Source organism: Triturus cristatus, chromosome 5_1 (genome assembly GCF_964204655.1).
Source record: "Triturus cristatus chromosome 5_1, aTriCri1.1, whole genome shotgun sequence".
NCBI lineage: Eukaryota > Metazoa > Chordata > Amphibia > Caudata > Salamandridae > Triturus > Triturus cristatus.
Window position 1 is genome coordinate 175,424,980 of NC_140587.1, and position 24,276 is coordinate 175,449,255.

The following is a 24,276-nucleotide window of genomic DNA, read 5'->3' on the forward strand; positions in this document are numbered from 1 at the left end:
CCCGCTGTTGTGAACACCTGAAGGGCACTGGTGAGGAAGAAGGGGAGCACTGCAAATTGAAAATGCTCCCGGCCTACCTGGAACCACAAGTAACGTCCGCAGGACTAGTACATGAGAGTACGCATCTTGCAGGCCCAAAGCCACCTGGTCGCCTGGATCCAGGGAATGCAGAACGTGGGCCAGTGTGAGCATCTTAAATTTGAACGCCTTGTTGTGGAAGGACAAAGGGTAGAAATCTACAGAGGGCAGAAATCTAGAACTGGACAAAGGGCTTCTTCCTTCTTCGGTACGAGGCAATAGAGGGAGCAAAAGCCGGTCCCTATATTTCCAGGGCCAGAATTCACTGCATGGATCTTTTGGCCAAAAGAGCCAGCACCTCTTGGGGCAAAATGGATTGGTCGTCCTCTGAAAGAGTCTTTGATGTGGGCAGCAGATGCAGCAGGTTGAAAGGGAACTGCAGTGAATAGCCCCATTAAAATCTGAAGGACCCACCTATCGGATGTTCTATTTTGCCACCAATGGAGAAAATGTCTGATCCTTTCTTCCACGGGGTAGTCATGTGCCACTGAGGGCAAGCTAAAGCAGCTTTGAGACTGATGCAACTTGGCAGGGGACTGGGAAATTTACTGGCCCTTATCGCCTGGACATTGTCTGCCTGATCCAATCCCCTGACCCTGAAATGGACTGGGTGCCTTTTTGCGGAAATGGTGGGCCTTGGTGTCTCCAGTACCCCAAAACCTCTGGAAGAGCCTCAAAATAGGCAAAATTGCTAAGGGTACAGCCTTGTCAGAGTAAAAAGGCCTAAGGAACATGATGTGGCCCAGCGTTCTCTGGAGTGCAAGATCCGTCAAACTGCATATTCATCAGTGAAGACTGTACGTCACCAAAGAAGCACTGCACTAGTGCTGACTGCTACGCCAAAGCAGTCAGTGTCCAGGCCAGAACAGACAATATCATATATTTGACAGATTCCTGACCATCCTGGATGGTTTGAGCCAAGTTGGCCTGAAATCCCTCAGATACTGCCAGGTTAGACAGCTAACCACATCCCGTAGTATGGGATAATCTCCCCAGCAAACAGCTGCCACTGACAGACTGGGGGGCTAGTCTGGCAGATGAAAATATCAGTTTTGCAAATATTTCAATTCTCTTCTACTCAATCTAAAGGGGCAGGGGTTGCAGGGGATTAACTGGTGTTTAACCTGCTTGTGGAAGCCAAAGCCACCAAACTTTCTGGCATAGGGTGCTGCATTTTGAAGCCCGGGATGACTGGTGCAGGACTACCTGTTCTCTGGTGGACTAGAACAAGGCTTAGACAAGGTGCCAAACTAGGCATCAGTCTGGGCTTCATTAAATGACTGTAGGCAGGAAAGACTAAGAAGACTGCCCAAGTTGTAAAACACATTATACTTAACTTCCATAGATGGCAGCTTTAAGTCTAATACCTCCGCTGCATGCCTTATCACCCCAGCAAAGGTAGCACTCTTTCTGTTGATGGTCGAGGAGAACACATCCAAGTGACCAGCTAACTGGCCAACCCACTGGCATTCTGCAAATCTATGTTCAGTGTGAGGGAAATGATCCCCATCATCATCTCCATTGCCATATCCTGACAGCTGGTTGACCCTGATCAGTCAGAACCGAAAAGCAGTTAGAGCACTGGGTGTGCAGCCAGGTAAAGGCATGATTCTGTTCCAGTCAAATTGGACTTGGCGCTTCAGTATTGCTTCGGGACAAGACATCAGTTTGGGCCAAGATGAACGTGGTTTGGTGTCCGATAGGACTCCTGGAACAATGTCTTCCTTTAGCATGAGTGGTGTCAAGGTCTGTGTCAACGGGATAGGGTGTGAATCTTGGTATCCGGTTTGACGTCGGCCCTGAAGTTCCAATGGAATCAGAGAAAGGTGCAGGAGGCACAGAGTGTGCAGAGGGCGGGCCCACCAGAAGTAACCACACTGGAGGCCTTTGTGGATCCTTAGGACCTGAAGACACACTAGCCTGGTGCTTTGACATTGGACCAAGACTAAGACAGGACATATGGACATATGGACAGTGTTGTTTGCATCAGAGCAATGGGTAAAAATGTACCCATGATGGAAAATTAGGTTCCATTGAGCCAAACGTATACAGGAGCTTGCTTCAGCTAAGAAGAGCCACACCTAAATCCTTGTGCATTCTACTCTACCGTGTCCAATATCCACAGATTGATATTTTACTCTGAACATTTTCTTGCTGCCAATGCAAGCTGACCTTTTAAAAGACTTTTCTGAAGGAGATGTTTTGAAATTAAATAAAATAAAACTCCATGTTCTCAATGAGCGTCTTAAAGGATTAAAACTCAAACACGTGTGAGGCAGCCCATGAGACACAAATCAATCGAAGTATCATCAACTTACCCAAATCTCAGGCTAGGTCCATAAAAGGACTCCTTTAAATGTTAAACAAGATGTGATGGAGGAGCCCAATGCTGTACCTCTAAAGCCAACTGGCAACAAAGATATAAAGGGGTCTAGCCCAGCACACTAGGTCCTTACTTCTTAAAGGAACCCAAACAATTAAAAAGACAACTCAGACGATTTCCTTCAATTGTTTGTTTTCTACTTGCACTATGGAACTACTGCTGCAGGACAGGTAACAGGTGCTTCAAGTGATATCAGGTGATACAATTTAGTATATTTCTCATGTACAAATTATTAACTTGCATGAAAAAGATAGATTCTTGCTGGGCATTTACACAATCACGATGCTAGATCCAGGCATTTAATGTTTTCTTTTGACTTTCTCAAAATTAACGGCAAGATCAAATCTAAGGATCAAGCAATGTGTGACTTCCTGAGGTCCTTACTGACAAGAAGAGATACTACCTTAGTAAATGTCAATATTACCTACATAGGTCAGGTCATCTATGGAACTGGATTTGGCATGCAAAGGTTAGGTGGGCATGAGTGGTCTCCATCTGCGGTTCTCTCAGGGCTTCCTTTCACTGAACTGATATTTTTGAACAGGTTAGTATGATGATCACTACTAGTATCTCATACAAGATTTTGGGGAGAGCACGATTAGGGCATCAACAGAGCAGGAAAATACTCAGCGGATGAATTTGTGTAGGTAAACTCATTAGACAAGGGAAAAGTTCAGCCAGTCCAAATGGTGAGGATTGGATTACATGTTAGATCGAACCAATTTGTCAGGAAAGAAAGTGGTGTGCGGACATTGTGTTATGTTTCGTATAGATCCCCTAATATAGGCCCAGGTAGCATCATGCGCTTTCACCTACATTACCTCCCCTACACTACACTGTACACGAACCTTATTAGGACTGAAACTTTTACCTAGTTTTAGTCCCGGGTGCAGAAGGAGGGGTTCCCTGACAATGGAGTTCTATGACTTCATCTTTAGACGGCCACAGTATGAATAAATATTCAATAGGGTTCTTGGAAACCGGGCTGGGGCTACACCACCTTCCTCCCCATATCTACGTACACGGTTCATCCCAGACGTCATCCTCATATCCAACAATGGCTAATACAAGAAAGAAGGGACAAAGGAAACCTAGATACTTTCTGTATAAATACAGCACCTCTTGCTAGTATTAGACAGAGGGAACTGAGACTTCCAGGCCGACACACTGACCAGAGACACTGAGGCTCCTGCTTGCAGATGCTCCAGCTGACAGTGGTCTGAACATCCCTTACAGGGTGTCCAACTCGAGACCAAGACTGGCTCCTACATTCACACTTCAGGGAATGGGGTTCGACTAAATCCTAGTGGGATTCTTGGCTTCACACCTACTCAATATGCTAGGTAGACTTAGGTACATCCAGATAGGCATCGTAGGAGTATGCTCACTTTTATCCTGCATTTAATATTCCTGTATCTATTCATGCTTATTGCACGATGGTAGAATTGTACTATCCTTTTATATTCGATGTACTGCTAATCATATATCTCTGCTATTGTCTTATGGTTGTTGCAGCTCATATATTTTACACGAGAATAACTACTGTTCAATAAATCCTTATTGAAACGCCCAGACTGTTTATTCTGTGAATTTCAGCGAGGTAATCAGTAAGCACGAGTGACTGAGCGAAAAGTGGTACATTGTTTCCACAATCCTGAGGGATCAGGGTTGTCATGTTCTGAGGTTGCCAGAAACTATTCTCTCCCCGATAAGAGGAGACACTAGTGGCACTGTGAGCTAGCTATTTGCAAACAGGCTAACATTTTCAGTGGGGGTGTACAGAATCAGTCTGCCACCTATCCCACAGTTTATGTTATCCAAACGCGCAGGTCCTACAAGGGTACTATAGGAACTACAGAACATGTTGCCACCAACGTTGGTTGGGTACTTATTTAACAGTAGAATCTGAGTAGTACAGTCGTGCTATTCTCAGAGACCCTTACTCACAAAACAAAAGAGACATCTGGAGTGGGTGGACACAAACTCCGCCGCAGCTGAGTAGGCTGAAAATCCTATTTATTGGCTGTTGGTTATTTCAAGCTTGAAGGACACAGTGTGATGCTAAAATTGTGCAAAATAAAACCTTATCTTAAAGTTCCCTTAAACAAACCTCTCTTTTACAAAAATGACTGAGGGCGGAGAAAACCAAGATGTGGCTCGACGTCTCTAAACAGGAGATGAAGAGGTTGATTTTAGACATACTGTCACCCTGAAACTAAAAGAATATGGTTTATCAGCTAGGGGTGGCTTAGTAGCTTTTGTGATTGAGGCACACAAATCAAACAAAACAAAGGTATTCTATTTGTGAGTTACATTCCCAGAAGCAGATGCTAGAACGCGGACGTTTCACTCTTACACAGAAGGAAATGAACCACGGGAATATGGTCCGTTTGAGGACATAGAGATTCCACTCACTCAGGTACCAGGAAATTCTTTAATGGTTTAAAGGTGCCCTACCCCACATAAGAAGCAGAGTAAGACTAGGCCCGCTCGGAGGAGACTGGGCAACATGGCCAATATTAGCGACTGAAACACCGCATTCTGACATTGAAACAATGCCAACGCCAGACTTACTCATACAACACAAAGATTTAATTAGAATGTACAGAAATGCGACACAATTCGTCATGAGGACTTTCACAGTCCAACCAATATCTGTTGCAACAAATGGAACTCAATATCTGGGTACAGCAATTAAAATCACACCACAGACATTACACGCAGTAATGGCCAAAATGCCCATGAAACGTGAACAAATGCCATTCTAGGTAGCTCAGAAAATAACTCCGCTCGAGGCAGTATTCCCAAATATTACCGCGTATGAAAAACACAGAATGTTAACAATCTGCTTGCACATGGGGATAAGAGCACAAGTTGAGGATTATACCCCTTGGGGTACATATTTTGCTGCCATATATACCAGGACACATGGTATTCCTTTATTAGCGGTGATACCAGATGTATTAATACAAATACAAAATGAGTACAAAATGAGTACGGAGCAGAGCCTGCTCTGAACTTGGGGATGAAGTTACTAAATAACTATGACCGGGTATCAGCCATATTTCTAGCTAATATTAAAGGGGAAGAAGCATCAGTGGCAATCCGCCAACGCCTAAGGGAGATCAGTCCCTTGATTCAAGAACACGAACTGCCCAATATAATTGAAACTGCGTATAAAGAATTAGGCAGAGACAGTTTGGGTGGGAAAGCTTTAAAACCCAGTAGCGGCCCAAGGAGGGAGTGCCGTGGGGCGGTGGGGGGTAGTAAACTCCAGATAACGGCTGACCGGAGTAATGTAAAGAAATAAATAAATAAAATAAATTTCATTGCGCGTGCTGAAACACCAAATGCGTTTCAGCGCGCACAATGTTATTCGTTTTATTTATTTATTTCTTTACATTACTCCGGTCGGCCATGAGCCGGAGTGTACTACTTCCCACCCTGCCCCGCCCCGCGGCACTCCCTCCATGGGCCGCTGCTGTTAAAACCCCAACTAATGGGCAGTCCTGAAAAGGACACTTCTAAGCAGACACCTTCTTCATCTAAAAAGAAGTGGGATAATGAAAAACAACAAAACTTTAAAGATCAGAGATCCAAATCCTGAGGTAGATCTCCTCCACAGGAGCCCTCTGAAAAGAGGTATAATCTCAGGAATAGGGATAGTATTAGGAAACCTGACCGGTATCAGGATACTGATACACGTTCCTCTCGTTCCTTTCAGGGCTCGAAGAAAAACTCTGAGAGGGAAGGCCGGTCAGAACACAAAGACAAGCGTAAGAAGTCCAGAGACAAGCGGCACGCTCAAGACTACACTTCTAAAAAAGAAGACAAGCCAAAATCTAAACCTCAATTTAAGAAAAAGAAAGTTGCAAGTCTAAAAATCAGACATGCCAAGAATTCTGAGGACGCAACTTCTGTATGGGGAATGGGCTCAGACGATGCTAGACAGCGCGGCAGAAGGGCCAATAGCTCGCCAGAACCTGAAGAAATTTCTGGTGACAGCGGTCTTGAATGTTTACATCACGGTGGAAAAAGCAAACACAAGGGTTAGTGTCCCACATAAGTTACACAAAATAATACTCCAAATGGAGGGGGACAAGCCCAGGAAAGTTAAAGGACTCATCTGACTATGACGTCCTATTAGCAGAACAAGATTGGCCGCCAGCATTTGTTATGGAGTGCCCTTCTCGCACCTCGTTCCCATACATCTTAAACATGCATATGCACAGGAGTGGGCAGTTGCCCTTGCTCCAGCATGGTACAAAAATCATGCCGGATGGGATGAGAATTCGACCCACCACGTGATCCAGTTAAAAACCTCACCAAATGCACAGAGGCAATATCCAATAAAGCAAGAAGCTAAAAAACAGGTCAGGGAGATCTTAGATCAACTTGAATAACAATGGGTGATCAAAAATTGCACCTCACCAATGAACAATCCTTTGTTTTCTGTCATGAAACCTGACAGTACATATTGTCTAGTTTTAGATTACAGACATTTAAACACTTGCACAAAAACATTCGCTGTCCAAAATGCACACAGTGCCGCATCAATGAACATTGTGCACAAAAATACAAGACAACTCTTGATATCTCAAATGGATTTTTCTGCAAAAATATAGCGCCTGAAAGCAGGTATTTGAGCGCTTTCTCAGCGTTAGGGTCCCAGCAACAATTTTGTTGACTCCCCTAGGGGTATAAGAACAGCCCAGGGGTATTCTCAGCAAGAGTAACTGAGTTATTATAACATTTTTTTTTTTTTAAACCTTTATTCGTATAAGTCAGAAACACAGCTATTCAGCCGACATCCCGGAGGTTCGGCAGCTACTCAATCAACACATAGAGTCGTCCACAGCTCTAATACAGGATAAAGACAAAGGTTTCGTTTTTGAAAACTACCTACAATGAACACAACAAGCAAGGCAGTATACACCATAAGTTCGTGCCAGTTCCCGACGGGGGCGTGGCCCCATTTCCAACATCAAGTCAAAGCCACCGATCGGGAGGATGAGGGAGAAGCAGAGGCGCTAACATTCTAGCAGAGGTGCATCAAGTTATTAGACCATTTTGATTAGGAAGTATTGTCCTATGTGGATGATATTTATCTGAGGGACGATGACTTCATGAGACACTTGACCAGGTTAAGCACCATCGTTATGGGATTCTCCTCTGAGGGCTACAAATTTAACTTTAAAAAATCAAAAATTGCCCATCTCTGTGTCCTGTTTTTAGGATATGAGCTGTCAAGTGAAGAGAAAAGCCTGGCAGCTAAGTTTTTGGAAAAGTGTGTGCTGCTCCAGCCTACAAAAACAATAAAAAATCTACAATCAATATTGGGAGTCCTACATTCTGGCAGGACATACATTTTGGATTACACAGAAAGAATAAAACCTTTCTACGACTTAATAAAACCTTAGACATTGGACACAGGAACACTCAAACTTCCTACATTCATTACAAACACTTACAGACACGCGTAAATGTACACAACTTAGTGATCTGAGTGATAGCAGGTCAATGCGGGCACACTTAACCTTCAATGAAGGCGAAACTGTACCAATCGCATATAAATCACAGCTATACACAAACGCAGAAATGCGTTTCACATCAACAGAGAAAATTCAGACAGCAGTTCAGACCACTGTAGCAAGAGAAAGAGCACTGGCTCAGGGGAAACGTATAATTGTCGTAACTCCGGTACCAGCTTTAGACGATATTACAAAGGCGAGCATTCCGAATGTGAAAGCCTTACATCCAAGATGGATACAATGGGCTAATTCTCTTACTGCAACGGATGTTGAATACAGATTTGATCCAAGTCTAAAAACACAAGCATTTCTACAAAGGAACAATAATATCCTCTACTAAATGAAATCTTGCCTCTAGATCAGTATGAATATATTATCTACACTGACGGATCTGCTCAACCGGCCATAGGGAGTAATCAACAATACAGCGCAGCGTGTGCTATTGTTAAAGCTCACATGCAGCACGGAAAGTTCCATCCAAGTTGCACTAAAACGCAATCTCTAGGAGACTTCACGGCTCAGTTGGCAGAACTGAAAGCATTAATACTGGCACTTGCAAATACTGCTCACGAATTTCCCACACTAATTTGTGTGATTCCTTTTACTGTGTACAGCCGTACAATGAGTACTTACATCATTCGGAACAAAACGGGTTTAAAGATGCAAAAGGTGGCACAATTAAGCACAAAATGCTATGTGGAGTTGAAAAACGAACTACCACGGGCTCACGTGATACACACACTGAGTCATCAACGTGATGGCGTTAACGTTGCAGGGAATTCATTAGCTGATGAAGCCACAAAGGGGGCTGTACGCACAGCTTCCGTAACAGCAATCACTCATTCAAAGACGAGGATAGACGGCGAGATAATGGTGGCTGTCATTGCTTCACGCAAGGGCAGCTCAGCAGTACCAAAGACATTTCCATTCAAGTACTCCTACAAGTTAGATGCGCACAACATTCCATTTGCTCAGATTCCTGGAGTGGGTATAAAGTAATACCAAATATGGATCATAGGCAAGGGTTAATTCTAGCAGTACTCGAGTGTTTGGGTTCTGTGCACACTGGCATTACAGCGACTATTTCCTTGTTGAAACAGTGCTACTGTTGGCCAGGTCTAACAAAACAAACTAAAGAATATGTCTTGAAATGTGACATCTGCCAACAGATGTAAGACTAGACTATATCACGCCCGGCACAGACACCATTAATAAAATCAGACAAACCCCTCGCTTGTGTATATCTGGACCACTGCAGCCCCTTACAATCTGATGGGGCTTACAAGTATATCTTGGTCACAGTGGATTCATGCTCAAGATTACTATGGGTTTGGCCTCAGCGCCTGGCTGACGCTCAAAATGTTATCAAAGATTTGCTAGTCTTATCGGTACATACGCAGTTGGCACGTTACATTCTGACCATGGCCCGACGTTTAGCTCTCAGGCTCACAAAAAGGCCTGAAAGGTATGGGCGTGGCATTGCGGTACTCCTCTCCGTACCATCCTGAGGAAAATTCGGTTGTGGAAAGGAAAAACCGGCACCTAAAGCAATCTTTAAGTGCTAGGGTATTAGGCAAGGGCGGTAGTTGGGTCGATCACCTATATGGGGTTCAGAGAGCACTAAATAACCAGCCAAGAAGTTCTCTTTGGGGGTGTCACTCCATATGACGTCCTATTTGGGACACAGATGTGGGTACCTATTCTTGATTGTGAAGGCACAGTGGCGGATGAGAAACCATTTAATATCCATGATGATTTGGCTGTTTTACAGGATCCATGGGCTATATGTAGGAAGCTGTTTTGCGATCGCAAACACTGCGAATCGCAAAAAACAGGGTGTATGCGATCGCAAAACAGGACATTCCTATGTAGGAAAGGTTTCCGCTGCCCAAAAATGAGAATCGCTAATTTAGCGATTACCATTTTTGCGTAACTCAGATTCTGCAAGTTATTTTGCGAAATCGCAGTCTGCGTCACATCAACTGCGAAATTCGCAACTACCGATCTCGGTAAATGCGAATTCGCAAATTCAGGTGTAGGAAAAAATCGCAATTAGCGATTTTACGAAAATCGCAAATTTGCACTTCTCATTTACCACCAACTCTGAGCAAGTGGTAACCAGGGGCGGCTGGTATTAAGGGGCGTAGGGGGCGTTGCCACACCTACCAGCATCGGGGAAAACTAAAGGGAGAGAATGAACACCAATTGAGCAGTTTAAAGAAGTGCTCACTGCTTGGTGCTCCCCGTGAAACTTGAAAGTTAAACTATGTAAAATATATATATTTTTTTACTTACTTTGTCTCGGAGTCTTTCTGCACAATGTGCGCATGAGCAGAGCTGGGCGAGAACTATTCCTCACCCTCGAGGCACAAGCTAGGAGGCCGGTGACATCAGCCTTGTTGGAGTGGCTGAATAAAGCGTCAGTAAATGGGTTTCAAACGGGGCGATAATGAATTGTCCCAGGGCGCGGTCAGTGGAGCGCCATTCAGGGTAATGGGAAGGGGCAGGGCTGGCTCACAGTGCACTGAGTGCAGGGGGTGGTAACAACTTCCTTTCGCCTCCGTAAATTAGGCTTCCTAATTGGGTAAGGTCGAGGTGACCGGGAGTGGCTATGCATTTAGTTTCAGTTTGGCAGGCAGCTCCTATTTCTGGGAGGGGTGTGTTTGTTGCTGGAAAAAGAAAGGCGCCTGCAGCCGTGGTTTCAAACGACACGCGTGCAGGTAAGCCTTTTCCCTTTTTTGAACCCCAGTGTAGGAACTGGGGTCACCAGTCCCCCTGGGGGCAGCTTGGCGCGAGCAGGTAGGCACCCGAAGCTTAGGTGTAAAGTGACCATACTGCACACCCATCCACTGAGACAGGAAGCGCACACAATGACTGACACCACACCAGTGAGTGTGAGTAAGAATCAAGTAGCTTTTATCTAGATCAGAGTCAGGTATTCATCATAGCATGTCATTAGACCATTTCATTAGAACTAAACCTGGCATTCCATGGGGGCATTTCATTAGAGCGCTAAACATAGCATTTCATTAGAGCGCTAAGCGTGACACTCAATTAGAGCCCTAAGCATGGCATTCAATCAGAGCACTAATCATGGCATTCAAGTAGAGCATTACGCATGGAGTCCAATTAAGGCATTAAACATGGCATTCAATTATAGCATTAAACATGGCATTCAATTAGAGCATTAAACCTCAAGGGTAACCAGGTCATTTAAGGCAGCAGTGGAGCATTAGCAAACAATATTCCCTGAGGCAAGAATCAAACATCAGAGCATTTCATTCAGCAGGAGTCACCTTGACCTTTACGGCAAGTAATCAACAGTTCCTTAGGCAAGAATGGAACATCCGAGCGTTTCGTGAGGTGAACGATCAGCCCTTCATCTAGGAGAAGTCAAGAGGGCCTTGGGCTGATTAATCCCCGTTCCTGGGGCAAGTAGGGGCCAACAGGGCCCAACGATAGTCTCCCCGGGGGAGGGGCGAACTCAGGGCCTCTTCCCGGCCTTCCGCCCTCCTCCCCAGGGGTTACCTGAGTCTTCGGCCTCCTCGGGGCCCTTGCGGCGGTCTTCGGCTGGGCTGAGAGGGGGCTTGGCAACAGGCTCTGAGGGGCTGCACAGACAGCGGAGTGTTGCGGGGCCTCCGGTGGGTCTCAAGGCCGGCCGATGAGCCCTGTGCTGACAGGAGGCCGGGCCCTCCGAGGGCTCCTGGGGCCCGGGGATCGGCGGTGATGTCCGCAGTGGAGTCGCGCCCGCAGCCACCAACAGCAGCGCGGCCTGCGGGGGCGCGGCCTCCCACACCAATCGGCAGGCGGCGGGGGCAGCGTTCAGCAGTGCACCGCTGTCACGTGAGCTGAGGCAACAGCCTTCAGGCCTAGCGAGGCCTACTCTGAATTCCGGCGGCCCTCTCCTTGCTGAGGGCCGTCGTGGGGGCAAACAGATTCGGGACCCACTCCGGGGGGACGCCCCGGTCGCGATGGCGGGGCCCCACACCTCCCTCGGGGGCCCTGAAGGTGATAGCGGCGCCCGGCTGCGGCGCTGGGTCGGCTACAGCGCCTCAGGTGAGGAGGGCAGGCCACACACGACGGTGGCAAAGCAGTGCAGGTGGAGGGGGCCAGGTGGAGTCAGGGAGGGCAGGGGTGATACAGCGCTGGTACCTGGTCGATCCCCCAGCAGTCCTGTGCGAGTTTGTAAGGTCTTCTTCGGCGCTCGCTGGTTCCTGCGCCATTAGGAGCTAGTTTCTTGAGGGGGGGTAGTTTGGGTTGGTGGCTGTAAGCAGGGGAGCCAGTCTCCGTAGGTCGTCCCTGGGTTCCACTCCTGCCGGGCCAGATCAGTGGGCTAGTTCAGTGTTCTTCACGCAACGCAAAAAAGGCAGCACCTAAGCCCTGTCACTCCCAGTGGTATAGGTCCCTGACTAGGCCCTACCGCCTAAGTCTCCTGCGTAGGTTCCCCCAGGTCAGCGTCGCCCCAACTGACTAAAAAGTTCCCCTCCTTTCCTTAAGAATGCCCAGGTCAGGTGACCACTCTCTAAGGCGGCAAAAGCAGACCCCGCCCTTATTCTAGAAGGTTCCAGGAGCTTCCCTACTCTAGCTATGGGAGAAAAAGGCGGCTGGTGTGGCAACAATGCTGTAGGGTCCCAGCCAGCTCCTGGCAACTAGGGTGCTACTAAGAAGACCACTCCGCAGTAGCAGGGGCCTGTGGCAGCCATGTTGGGAGAAGAGAGCACCTGCACCTTAGCATTGATTAGCAATGGGAAGGTGCTTGGAGACCTAAGGCCAACGAAAAAGAGGGTGGAAAAAATGAGGCAAGGGTAAAAACTCGGGGAAAGACCACCCTAGGGCTGACAGGTCTAACACCCAGGATTCGGCAGACCTGCTGTTGAAAATGCTTGTAAGGCATGCTGGCACCGGCTTCCTGCGTTGGTTCGGATACTTGTTTTTGTAACCGAAGCAGCAAGCGAAAGTCTTGCCAAGATCACACTGTGTCTAGTGGTTGTGCTGTGCCATTTGAGCTATAAGTGCTCAGGATCACACCGTGAGAGAAAGGACTGAACTTAGAGACGAGTGGGGAGATAAGGCGACTGCTCCAGTATCACTACATGTCAGGTGCTTGAAGGGTGTGAGGTGGGACAGGGGCCCTTCGCGCGGTCACACGTGAGATAACCGCTGAGCCGGGTTTCCACCTCACAGCTCATGCGGCGTCAGTCAGCAGTCCGGTAATATCTCGGGTGCATCGTCAGCCTGTTTCCCCGTTTCTCTCTCAAGGTCTGTATTATAGCATGGCATACTGACAGTGAATGGGAGATGTCACATGCCACTGCTAAACAGTCAAAACTGAAAAAATTAAGAGATATTAGCATTTGAAACAATATGTGACCACAGCTGAACAATAAACGTGTTTACATGTGCTGTACAACTAAAAGCGAGTAACACAGTAGTCACAGTAAAAGATGAATTGTGCGATGCAATTTTGCCTGACATTTTGATTTAGTGGTGACAAACATAAATCAATTTAAAATAACGCTGGTGTAGCATCAGTGGAAGTGAAGATGTATGCAAAGACACTGGGGAAAACTTTATTTTTTTGGGTATTAACCTTGTGTTGTTTAAGTTGTCAGGGATTTATGCGGCAGGGACTAGCTAAGAAATATGAAGTATTGTGAATATGAAAATCATGCTAGCTAATGTAAAAACCATCCCTGGTTATAATTACGGAAACATTGTTTTACTCTGCTTCCACATTTATAGTATCCTAAATCTATGTTACCAACCAAAGGTGAATGCAGGGATTAACTTTCATTGAACTGAGAAGCAATGTAAGGATTTAAAGCTCTCCAATTTAATGATAAGTAGGGAATTTGGAATACAAGCGTACAAGCGTATTATGCTCATATGCTAATTGACGCAATTTACAACTGTAATATGATGACTATATGGCAGTGTTTTGTACCTCTAATTATTATTCTCTGGTTTGTGTATTATAGTGCTGTGTTCACATAGCTCTCTTTGACTGTGTTTACTTCGTGGGTCTCCACATTTAGTGCTGTGCTCCTGTGCTTGCCAAACTCTGCTTTGCCCGTTTTACCCATCTTGTCCTCAGGCTATTATTCTCAGGTTTGCACACATTATGGTGTTATGTCATATGTTACAATGGACACGTGGCAGTGTTTCTTTGAGTGCTGTGGTTCTCTATTGAATCCTTGGAGTCTGTCAGAACCCTTCAAGGAATGATAACATGAAGAGGTTAGATCTTGCACACTTGGAACAGTTTGGTGTGGCAGTTTACGCCCTACCACTTTACAAGTCCACCAACCGCCACTGTAATCAGGTGAAACCTATTTAAACAGGCCCACAATGCCACTGGGACTTCCCACCATGGCTGGCCTGTATGTGATAGCCAGGAGGCTGCGAATCAGAGATGCCACACAGAGAAGGAGATGCCAGGAAAGGATCTACAGAGCACGCATCACCCTCTTCCAACTGACCGAGGAGGAGATCCATGTGAACTACAGGCTGCACCCAGACAGCATCCTGGATAGAGGAGCTGACAACCATACTTGAACACCCCACATGCAGGGCACACTCCATTCCCACCCATGTTCAGGTCCTGTGCTCACTGCACCTCCTGGCATCAGGTAGTTTTCAGGGGATGATCACCACAGCAGGAGGTGTCTCTTAAAGTGCACTTTCGTGCTTCTTCCACGCTTTCCTTGATGCAATGGTACAGAGGCTACATCACCACATACAATTTCCAAGCACACAACAGGCACTAGATCAGACCAAGCAGGAATTCTACCAAATTGCCCAATTCCCCCACGTCATTGGCTGCGTAGATAGGACCCATGTCGCAATCTCACCCCCATCACAGAATGAGTATGTTTTTAGGAACAGAAAGTCATATCATTCCCTGAGCATCCAGGTAGTGTGCAACGCCCAGCATATAATCACTGATATTGTGGCCAAATACCCAGGAAGCACTCACGACTCATTCATGTTTCGCCACTGTGCATTACATGGCAGACTCACAAATGGCGAATTCGGAGTGGGCTACCTGCTAGGAAATGCATGGCTTACAGACACAGAACCAGTAAAGTTATGTAGTGGCAGGACAGTATTGAACATAAATCTACTTATACCCTGCTGGTGACAGTGCGTATGCTGTACGTGACTACATCCTCACACCGTACCTGAATCCAGCAACTGCAGGTGAGAGGAGGTACAACAGCGCACACAGAGCCACACGCTGTGCCATTGAGAGGACCTTCGGAATCCTAAAGAGCCGTTTCCGATGCCTCCATAAGAGTGGAGGTGCGCTACAGTACAGCCCTGAGACATGTTGCAAAATTGTGGTTGCCTGTGCAATGCTACACAACATCGCTACCAAGAAAGGCACCCCAGTGGATCTGACAGACTCAGAATCATCAGATGAGGAGGGACCAGCTCCACGTCGCGGATCAGCAGGTGGGGCCGGGGCGGCTGCCGGGCGCATGAGACGAGATGAGATCACACAGAACTGCTTCTAAGTGACTAATGAGGACACAATGCCACTGAATGGTGTTTAACAGTGATGTTTATTTCCTTTGTTGCAGGAATACATCTGTCACACAGCGTGACTTCATTGTTAGTGCTTGCACATGTTTGTGCCACAGTGCAAGAATTTCCATCAGCCACTGAGTCAATATGGAATGTGTTGCTTCACACATGGCCATTAGTCCCTGGTGTACCTTCACCTCTTACATGCTCGCCCTGTTGCCCCTCGCTCTGTCTGCCCACTGCCCTCGAGTCATCATCCACTCTCCCCTGGTGCGCACTTCTGCGTCTGTCCGGTGGAATTGGGGGAGTGATGTTGCTTCTGCTGGACTGTTCGTCCGTATCTATTGCACTAAGTGGGCCTATGCCACCTGTGGCAGCTGCGCACATCTGGTCCACCGCATGTGTTACCTGCACCAGGACACTGCCCACGTCCTGGCAGCAGTGGGCCATCTCACACTGCATACTGACACATCTTCTAGCCAGCAGGGATGTGGCGGTTGACAGCTCTTGTGTACAAGTCGAGCCGGGTGTGGTGGCGATGTCTCTCCCTGCGCCGGGCTGCCCTGTCCCTCCTAATCTCCCTGCAGAGTCCTTCCAAAGCACCAGTCATGGCCATTACACCAGCCCGCAACTCAGTCATGTTATGATTGTGTGCAGCCAGTTGGCGCTGTATTGACCTTATCCCCTTGACTTGCAGGCGCTGTTGTTTCAGCATGCTGCCCTCAAGGCCCGAGAACACCGTGTCTTCTTCAACGGGAGCAGTGCTGGTGGACGGCTGTGCCCTGCGTCTCAACCCTCTCCCTTCTCTGGATTGTTCAGGGGACTGTGCTGGCTGCTGTCCTGCACGCTGCCTGTGCACTGGCTGTGCCTCTCCTGCTGTGTCTGGTGCCTGTGCCTCCAACAGTGGCAGTGGTGACACTATGTTGCGCCGCCTGCATGGTGCAGAGTCTGCTAGTCTTGCTTCGCCCTGCTCCTCCTGCCCTGCCTCGTCCTCCATTTCTGGTGTTTCCTCCCCTTCTGGCACGATTTCCTGTGTTGGTGGTGGTGCTGTGAATTTAAAGGCACACATTAATTCTGTGTCCTGTCTCGCATTTGTAATGCATTACAGTTTACAAATTAAAATTCACATGGTTACTATCTGTCTGTTTCCCTCTTTTCATGAAGGACTCATCCCTATTCCACCTAGCTATGTCTCACTGGCCCAGGTATCAGTGCATGCGACTACATCTCCTATAATGCATTTCTGGGTGTGCTGGTGGACATGTACTGGAGTTGCACTCTGGTTGCCTTTCAGGGGGTGTGAGTGGGGTGAGTATGTGTCAGGGGGTTTTGGCATGCATCTTACCTTGTCTGGTGTCTGTGTGTTTGAAGCTGTCCAGGTCAGCCACACCACTCACACTCTCAGGCTGAAGGGTGCCCTCCACCAGCTCCTCCAGGGGTGTTGGGTCTGTTGCTGTAGGCGGCCCGCCACTGGTCTTTTTGGCCTCGGCCAATTTGCAGCCACCGTCTCCTTTGACCTTTGCCGCATGTCGTACCACCTTTTTCTGAGGTCTTCGACTGAGCGGTGTGTCACGCCAATGGCATTTACTTTTTCCGGGATGTCACTCCATATTTTTCTTTTTCGTGCCTCTGGCACACGTTGGGAACTTTTGCCAAACAGGAGGTCATGGCTGCTGACTATTTCCTGAGTGAGGACCTCCAGCTCCCTTTCGCTAAATGTTTGTTTCCTCTTTCTGGGTGGTTCTTCCAGCTGCTTCTCTGGCCCCTGGGACTCCATTTAGCTTGCTTTCAGTAGCTGAGCACAAATCTCCAACTCTCCTCACAGGCTCTCACTCAGCTTCTGGCTCTCACTCAGCTGTTAGCAATCAGGTGCAGCATGGGCAGTCACATTTCCTGGTTGGGATGTCATCATTCTGCACCTGAATTGCAGATTCCCAGATTTGAGATTCCTTAATTGCAATGGTAATTTTGGTAATCGCAAAATAATTCTGCAATTTTTTGGGGAATCGTTATTATTTTGCGATAATTTGCCTACATCGGAATTTGCGATTCTCAAAATGCGATTTGCGGAAAATCGCAATTTCAGAATCGTAAATTGCTTTTTACCTACCTATAGCCCTAAATGAATCCAGGACACAACAAAGCAACGTCCACCTAAAACAGACCACCACTGGCAGTCCCTGTCTGCATCCCAAAAGTCAGGGATCTGGTCAGAGAGAATATAGCGGACAAAAAAGAATTTGGACCATACTACAGAAAACCTGTACCGGTCCTAGCGGTACAAGGAACGAGAACTGTACTGTTGACGCCTCTTGCCGGGAAAAAGGAGAAAAGATTTGTCTCTATCGGCTTAGCCAAACCACACTATGTGGCCAATACTGAACAGTAGGTCTCTTGGACTCCACAGTAGCAGATGCCCTCCTCTAGCTACAATTCAAGAAGTTCAGACAGAAAGACTCATCACGTTCAAAGAGCCTGCTGTATGAAATGAAGGACTATGCAACAATGCTATGGAACACGTTCCCCTTGAACCAGAAGTTCAACTTCAAAATCAAACTCAAAACAACACTCAAGTTGCAATAAGACCAAATATTGATTTTTACATCAACATGCCTCGACGAGAGCAATCTACAATTTCAACAAATCCCGATGCAATTCCAACAATTGGTTGAACTGCTTCTAGCTACTTCATGAACTTTGATACGTTTTCCTTGGATCCAAGTGAACCAGAAACGACGCCAGCCCAAGAAACAAGTTATAGACTTTATGAACTTTCTCAAACAGACTTACCTGGTATCGCCTTGGTTAGAAATCTGGGTAATTACAGGGATACTATTCTTTCTCTTCTGGCTAGGATTAGTTTGAACTTTTAGCATGCTTATTAATGGACGATATCTTCAACAAAGCTCTACAGCCCAAAATGTTAATTTGGTTTTAAAACTACATCAATCGTCTCATCGTGAAAAGAGAGACGTCATCAGTGAACATCACAGCGGTTCCTATACTGGACGGTATAGTTTGGGACGAGGTTGATTTAAAAAATATTTGGTCCTACAGAACTTTTAAAACTTAATCATGTGTTTAAAATTTCCTTAAGTGATATCATTATCTTGAGTACATTTTCTGATGATTGGGACTCTGAAACTGTTAATAACATGTTGTCTGATTTAGAAAAAACTGCCGCATTTCCAAACACTGAAATGTTGGAAGGTAATTCAGACTATGGCACATTGTACTGCTACCAACATAATGGTCATCATTTCTTACACAAATCCATATGACCAAAAAGATGTGTTGAGTACAACCAAGAACATTGCTTTACGCCACCTAAAGGTAGTTCGCAAACATTTGCAAAGGAATTCCCATATTTTTCCGGATTCAACATCAGTGACTCAACCTCATTATTATTATAAGGTTGCACCAACATCGGCACTGAAAATTATGTTGACAAACACCAAACAGATATACTCTGCTTCCTTTATTGCCCAACTGTCTGTACAGAGTTTTGACCTATGGAAGGACACAATAGACTTAAAATCAGTCTGGGTTCTAGGGACTGGCAAGTCCAGGGAACAGAATCACTAGAGCATGCCTCATTCCACAGCAGATGATATTTCTAAACAACACTGTGCAACAGACATCCTATCTTGGATTAGCCAAGAATAAGGACCTCAACACAGCTCGATTTTTAACACCATCACAGATGGGAGGGTGGCAAAATTCAACTTCAAAGGACGGGGCAACAATAGATGACATTTTACAGTACAATAGATCTGACCCTAATTGGAAAGAATGGTTGGTTTGGCTCTTAGACACAAACAGATTTCAGAAAAGATTCTGGGATACCACCGAAGGGTATACTGTCCATAGGCCAGATCCACGTTATTTACGAGAACATCCAGGGGTAGTGACATCCTACATTATTGGGAAGTTGTGCCTTGATTGGCTAGAAACCTCAACACTCACAGAAGTGAAACAGCACGTATCCTTGCTCACACAAGACATGGACCTTAGGGGCTTTTTACTAGGCACCAGGAAACCATGTCCAAAACATTTCATATATGCTGGCATTTATGCTGCCTACAATGAAATCTGGAAAATATCCCAACAAGAGGCCGCAGACAGAATACGGGAAAAAGACCGTATTAACTTAGAAAAATCTCTAGCAGTGGTAGACAATGGGTTAACAACTTTGCCCTCCAGAATATATTCCTTAGGTAACATTGTATCTTCTGTGATAGACATACTGGAGAAGGATCTAGCCGTATTACAACACAGGCAGTCTCAGTTATAGTCCATCATGTTATTAAGCTGGACGCTGCAATCTTTGCGTGCGGACTATGTGCCTTGGCGTTTTATAAACAGTACGTCTCTGTTTTCTGAATATAATCTAACAGATAAACAGGTTGAAACGGCACAAAGAGGAGCAAAATATACAATGCTGCGTATTGAAAAACTGGACAACTGCCATTTACATTAGCAGAATCTCCGTCTACGGAGTGGCTTATCCATGGCCACATAACTCTACCAGTCAGTACTTTTCAGTTTCAATATTGCTTTGAGCAGAGGCAGGCAATTATGAAAAAGTGGGAAGGGAATACATTAAGGAATCCTGGGAATTTCCATATAGATTTTGATACCGGAGTTGGGATTGAGAAGTGTTTCTGAGTGGTACAAACTGCAAGAACGCTTTAAGCGGTTTTCTCACGTGCTCGTCTATTTCGTTGCACGGAGCATGTAATCATTCGGTAGCAAATTTGTCATGCCACATGAAAGGGACTCCAGCTGCCATGATTTCACCGGTATTCGAGCTGCTCTCGAATGGGAGTTACTTGATGCTGAACAATCAAGGTTTCTGTGGGATGCTCCCGGGCATTTCCTATCTGGTCACTCTTAACTCCAGGGTTACTTGCTGTAGGCAAGTATTGTTTCCCCCGACAAGTACAGTCAGGGAGGCGCCGCTATGGCCTTCCTTTAATGTTTCTTTTATACAATTTGATACTCTGAGCAGACTGAAAGCCATGCTTTTACAGCAATCTCTACCCCTAACCCCAGCTCGAGAGACCTTTGATCTTCAAATCACAAGGACCTCGAATGAGATACAGGCACTCATATGTGCAAACTGCCCCATTCATTTCTCAGAAATGGTGGGTCGTATCTTCAATATGTCTGATACGAGTGGTATTGTACACCTATTTAAGACCATAGGGTCAGGATTTCTGAGCGCCTTTCAGACAATCCTCGGAGTTATTCCAAACTTTATACATTCCATATTTCGAAGCATTTTTGGAGGTCTACCTCTGATTCTGCTATCAATAGCGGGAATCCTGATTGTCATCTATCTTATACGCAATGGACGGCCCTATCACCAACGAGATGGCGAAAGCGCTCCTGGAGCGTAAATACCGTGAACGCATGGTACAGTATCAGGGCACACCTTGCCTACGGGAACTGAGCGTCTCTTGGTTCCTATCGTTTAGACCAGTCTGGATGGACCTCATCTTACCTGTTCTTCGATGCATGTTTTGTGGTGACGAATGCGTGTTGGACCTCTGTCTGACACTTGCTGTGGACTCGCCTGCTGACTTGAATACCAGACTGAAACCATTGAGGTCCCATGCTTGGCAGTGTCCCCAGTGTATTCCTATACTGATAAATTCATTCCTCGAAAACCCGCAGGTGCCTTTTTCAACTGGGTTGAGCATTAGCTTTCCTTCTAGCACCCTGGTATCGACTACAGCACCGGCAGCCGCTAAACCAGCTATTGGCAGTAGTGAATATCATCTGTGCTCCATTGACGTACACTGCGATGTGTTACAAGGACCATCCCCTACAACAGCAAGCAACGACGATGTTGCGTCTCCCTACCAGGACATTTAATCTATAATTGGCTTGTCGTATGCTGGAAAAGAGTTAGGATTTTCCTTTTTTCTAAATGTAACTAAATTTGGAACATTTCCTAAAAATTGACACTTTCTTGCTGAAAAGCATGGCCTTTTGATGCTTATTGAAATTCAACTTATATAAACGAATTCAATGAGGACTGTGGTTTTAAAGTGACAATTCCAAATAACTGATTTTCATAGTTTTTTTTATTCTCCCCATTTTTTAAACTGTTTTAAAAAAAAAAATTAAAACAAGGTTTTACAAAGCTCATTAACAAATGTTTTGATGCGCTACTATCTAGTAAAGAAAATAGTTCTCTAACATTATTATCATTGTTGACTGTTCAGAAGAGGAGTGGGTGTTATGTTTCGTATAGATACCCTAATATAGGCCTGGGTAGCATCACACCCTTTCACCTACATTACCTCCCCTACACTACACTGTAAACGAACCTTAGTAGGACTGAACCTTTTACCTAGTTTTAGTCCTGGGTGCAGAAAGAGGGTTTCCCTGAACAATGGCGTTCTATGACTTCATCTTTGGACTGACACAGTATGAATGAATATTTATAAGGGTTCTTGGAAACCAGGCTGGGGCTACACCACCTTCCTACCCATATCTATGTACTCAGTTCCTCCCAGACGTCATCCTCATATCCAACAATGGCTAAACAAGGGACAAAGGAACCTTAGATATTTTCTGTATAAATACAGCACCTCTTGCTAGTATTAGACAGAGGGTACCGAGACTTTCAGGCCGACACACTGACCAGAGACGCTGAGGCTCCTGCTTGCAAACGCTCCAGCTGACAGTGGTCTGAACATCCCTTGCGGGTTGTTCAGCTCGAGACCAAGACGGGTTCCTACATTCACACTTCAGGTAATGGAGTTCGAATAAATCCTAGCGGGACTATTGGCTTCACACCTACTCAACATGCTAGGTACACTTAGGTACAACTAGATAGGCATCGTAGGAGTAAGCACACTTTTATCCTGCATTTTATATTTATGTATATATTCATGCTTATTGCACAATGGTAGAATTGTACTATCTTTTTATATTCGCTGTACTGCTAATCATATATCTCTGCTATTGTCTAATGGTTGTTGCAGCTCATATATTTTACATGAGAATAACAACTGTTCAATAAATCCTTATTGAAATGACCAGACTTTATTCTGTGTATTTCTGAGAGGTAATCAGTAAGCACGAGTGACTGAGCAAAAATTAGTACATTGTTTCCATGAACCTGAGGGATCAGGGTTGTCATGTTCTGAGGTTGCCAGAAACTATTCTTTCCACGATAAGAGGAGACACTAGTGGCACTGTGAGCTATCTATTTGCAAACAGGCTAACATTTTCAGTGGGGGTTTAGAGAATCAGTCAGCCACCAATCCCACAGTTTATGTTATCCAAACGTACAGGTCCTGCAATGGTACTATAGTAACTACATGACAATTGCACTGACTGCACTTACAGCTCATTGACATGGAGCGAAGAAGTGACTGAACTAAGAAACATGCATCTTGGTGCTATGGGACCTAAACATACTGTGCATCTTCTCGAATGGCGCGCACAGTAGAAATGCGAGGACTAGGTTAATGTCCAATTGAGGAATACTGAAAGGATTCATGCCAGGATACTTGAATAAAGGGTTGATCAGGTAACTATAAAAGGGCAGAGATGGCAGACAATCTTTAGCTGTGCACACAGCAAAGCCAGAGGCCAAACAGAACAAAACATCTGATAATTTGCCCAGTAGGGATCAAACTGGTGGTTCCACTTATAGGCCACAAATTTCTCACAATGCACTGAATAGATAAAATAGTCAAGGGGCGACTAGCCCAAAGAATTGCATCCACTACTTAAGCAGGCAAGGCTTCATGCATGCAGATACAAATTATGGAGATTCTGGTGCAGTACTCTGCCCTACTGCTGGTACAGCAGGTTCTCCCAGAGAGGTAGACGGATTGAAGGGCAAATTCTCAGGCTCAGCAGGTCAGAACAATCCACCATCCTGCCCCAGTTTGGGGCTATTGGGCCAAGTTGGGCCTGATCTATCCTTACCCTCCTTGTAACTTAAGGCAGGAAAGGTAACACTGAAAACATGTACAGGAGGCCTGTGCTCCACCACTGGCATAATGTGTCACCTAGGTGCCTCCTTTGTGGAAACTCCAGCACACAGGTGTAACGACATTGTGCATTTTCAGCAGTGTCGTATAAGGGCACACCCCACTGTTAGAAGATGTCCTGAAATACATCAGGATTAAATCATCACTTGTGATTTGTCAGCTGACTTCTGCAGAGCTCGCCCTGGCGTTTAGCATCCCCACCAGGTGACTAGCCACCAGAAGCGTACTTGTTGTTCCAGTCATCTCCAAAGGAATAGTGCCTCCTGGCACAAGGGCCAATGCCAAACATCCAACACCCTACACTGCCCTGCTTGTTGAGGCACCACATGGCAGTTGTGCTGTCTGTCAGGACCTGCACCAACCACCATCTGATGGCCTAGAGAAAGGCTTTCAGAGAAAGTCAGTTGCCATGAAGCGCCAGGATATTATTGCGGAACAGTCATTCCACCGTAGGACATTGGCCACTGATTTCCACCTCTCCCAAATGATCACCTCCAACCCAAAGACTATGCATCCATCAAGACTGATCTCTGGATGAGGCAGGGAGAGTTGCTTTGCAGAATGACGAATTGGCGTCCATTTGCCATCATCGAAGTTCTGGGGCTGTCTCCTTTGAGACACAGATGTTGTCCAATAGACATCCCTGGTGTTGAGCCCAGTGTGAACGCAGGTCCCCCTGCAAGGCCCACATGTGCCAGCGAGCACACAACCAGGAGAATGCATGAGGTCAGCATTCCAA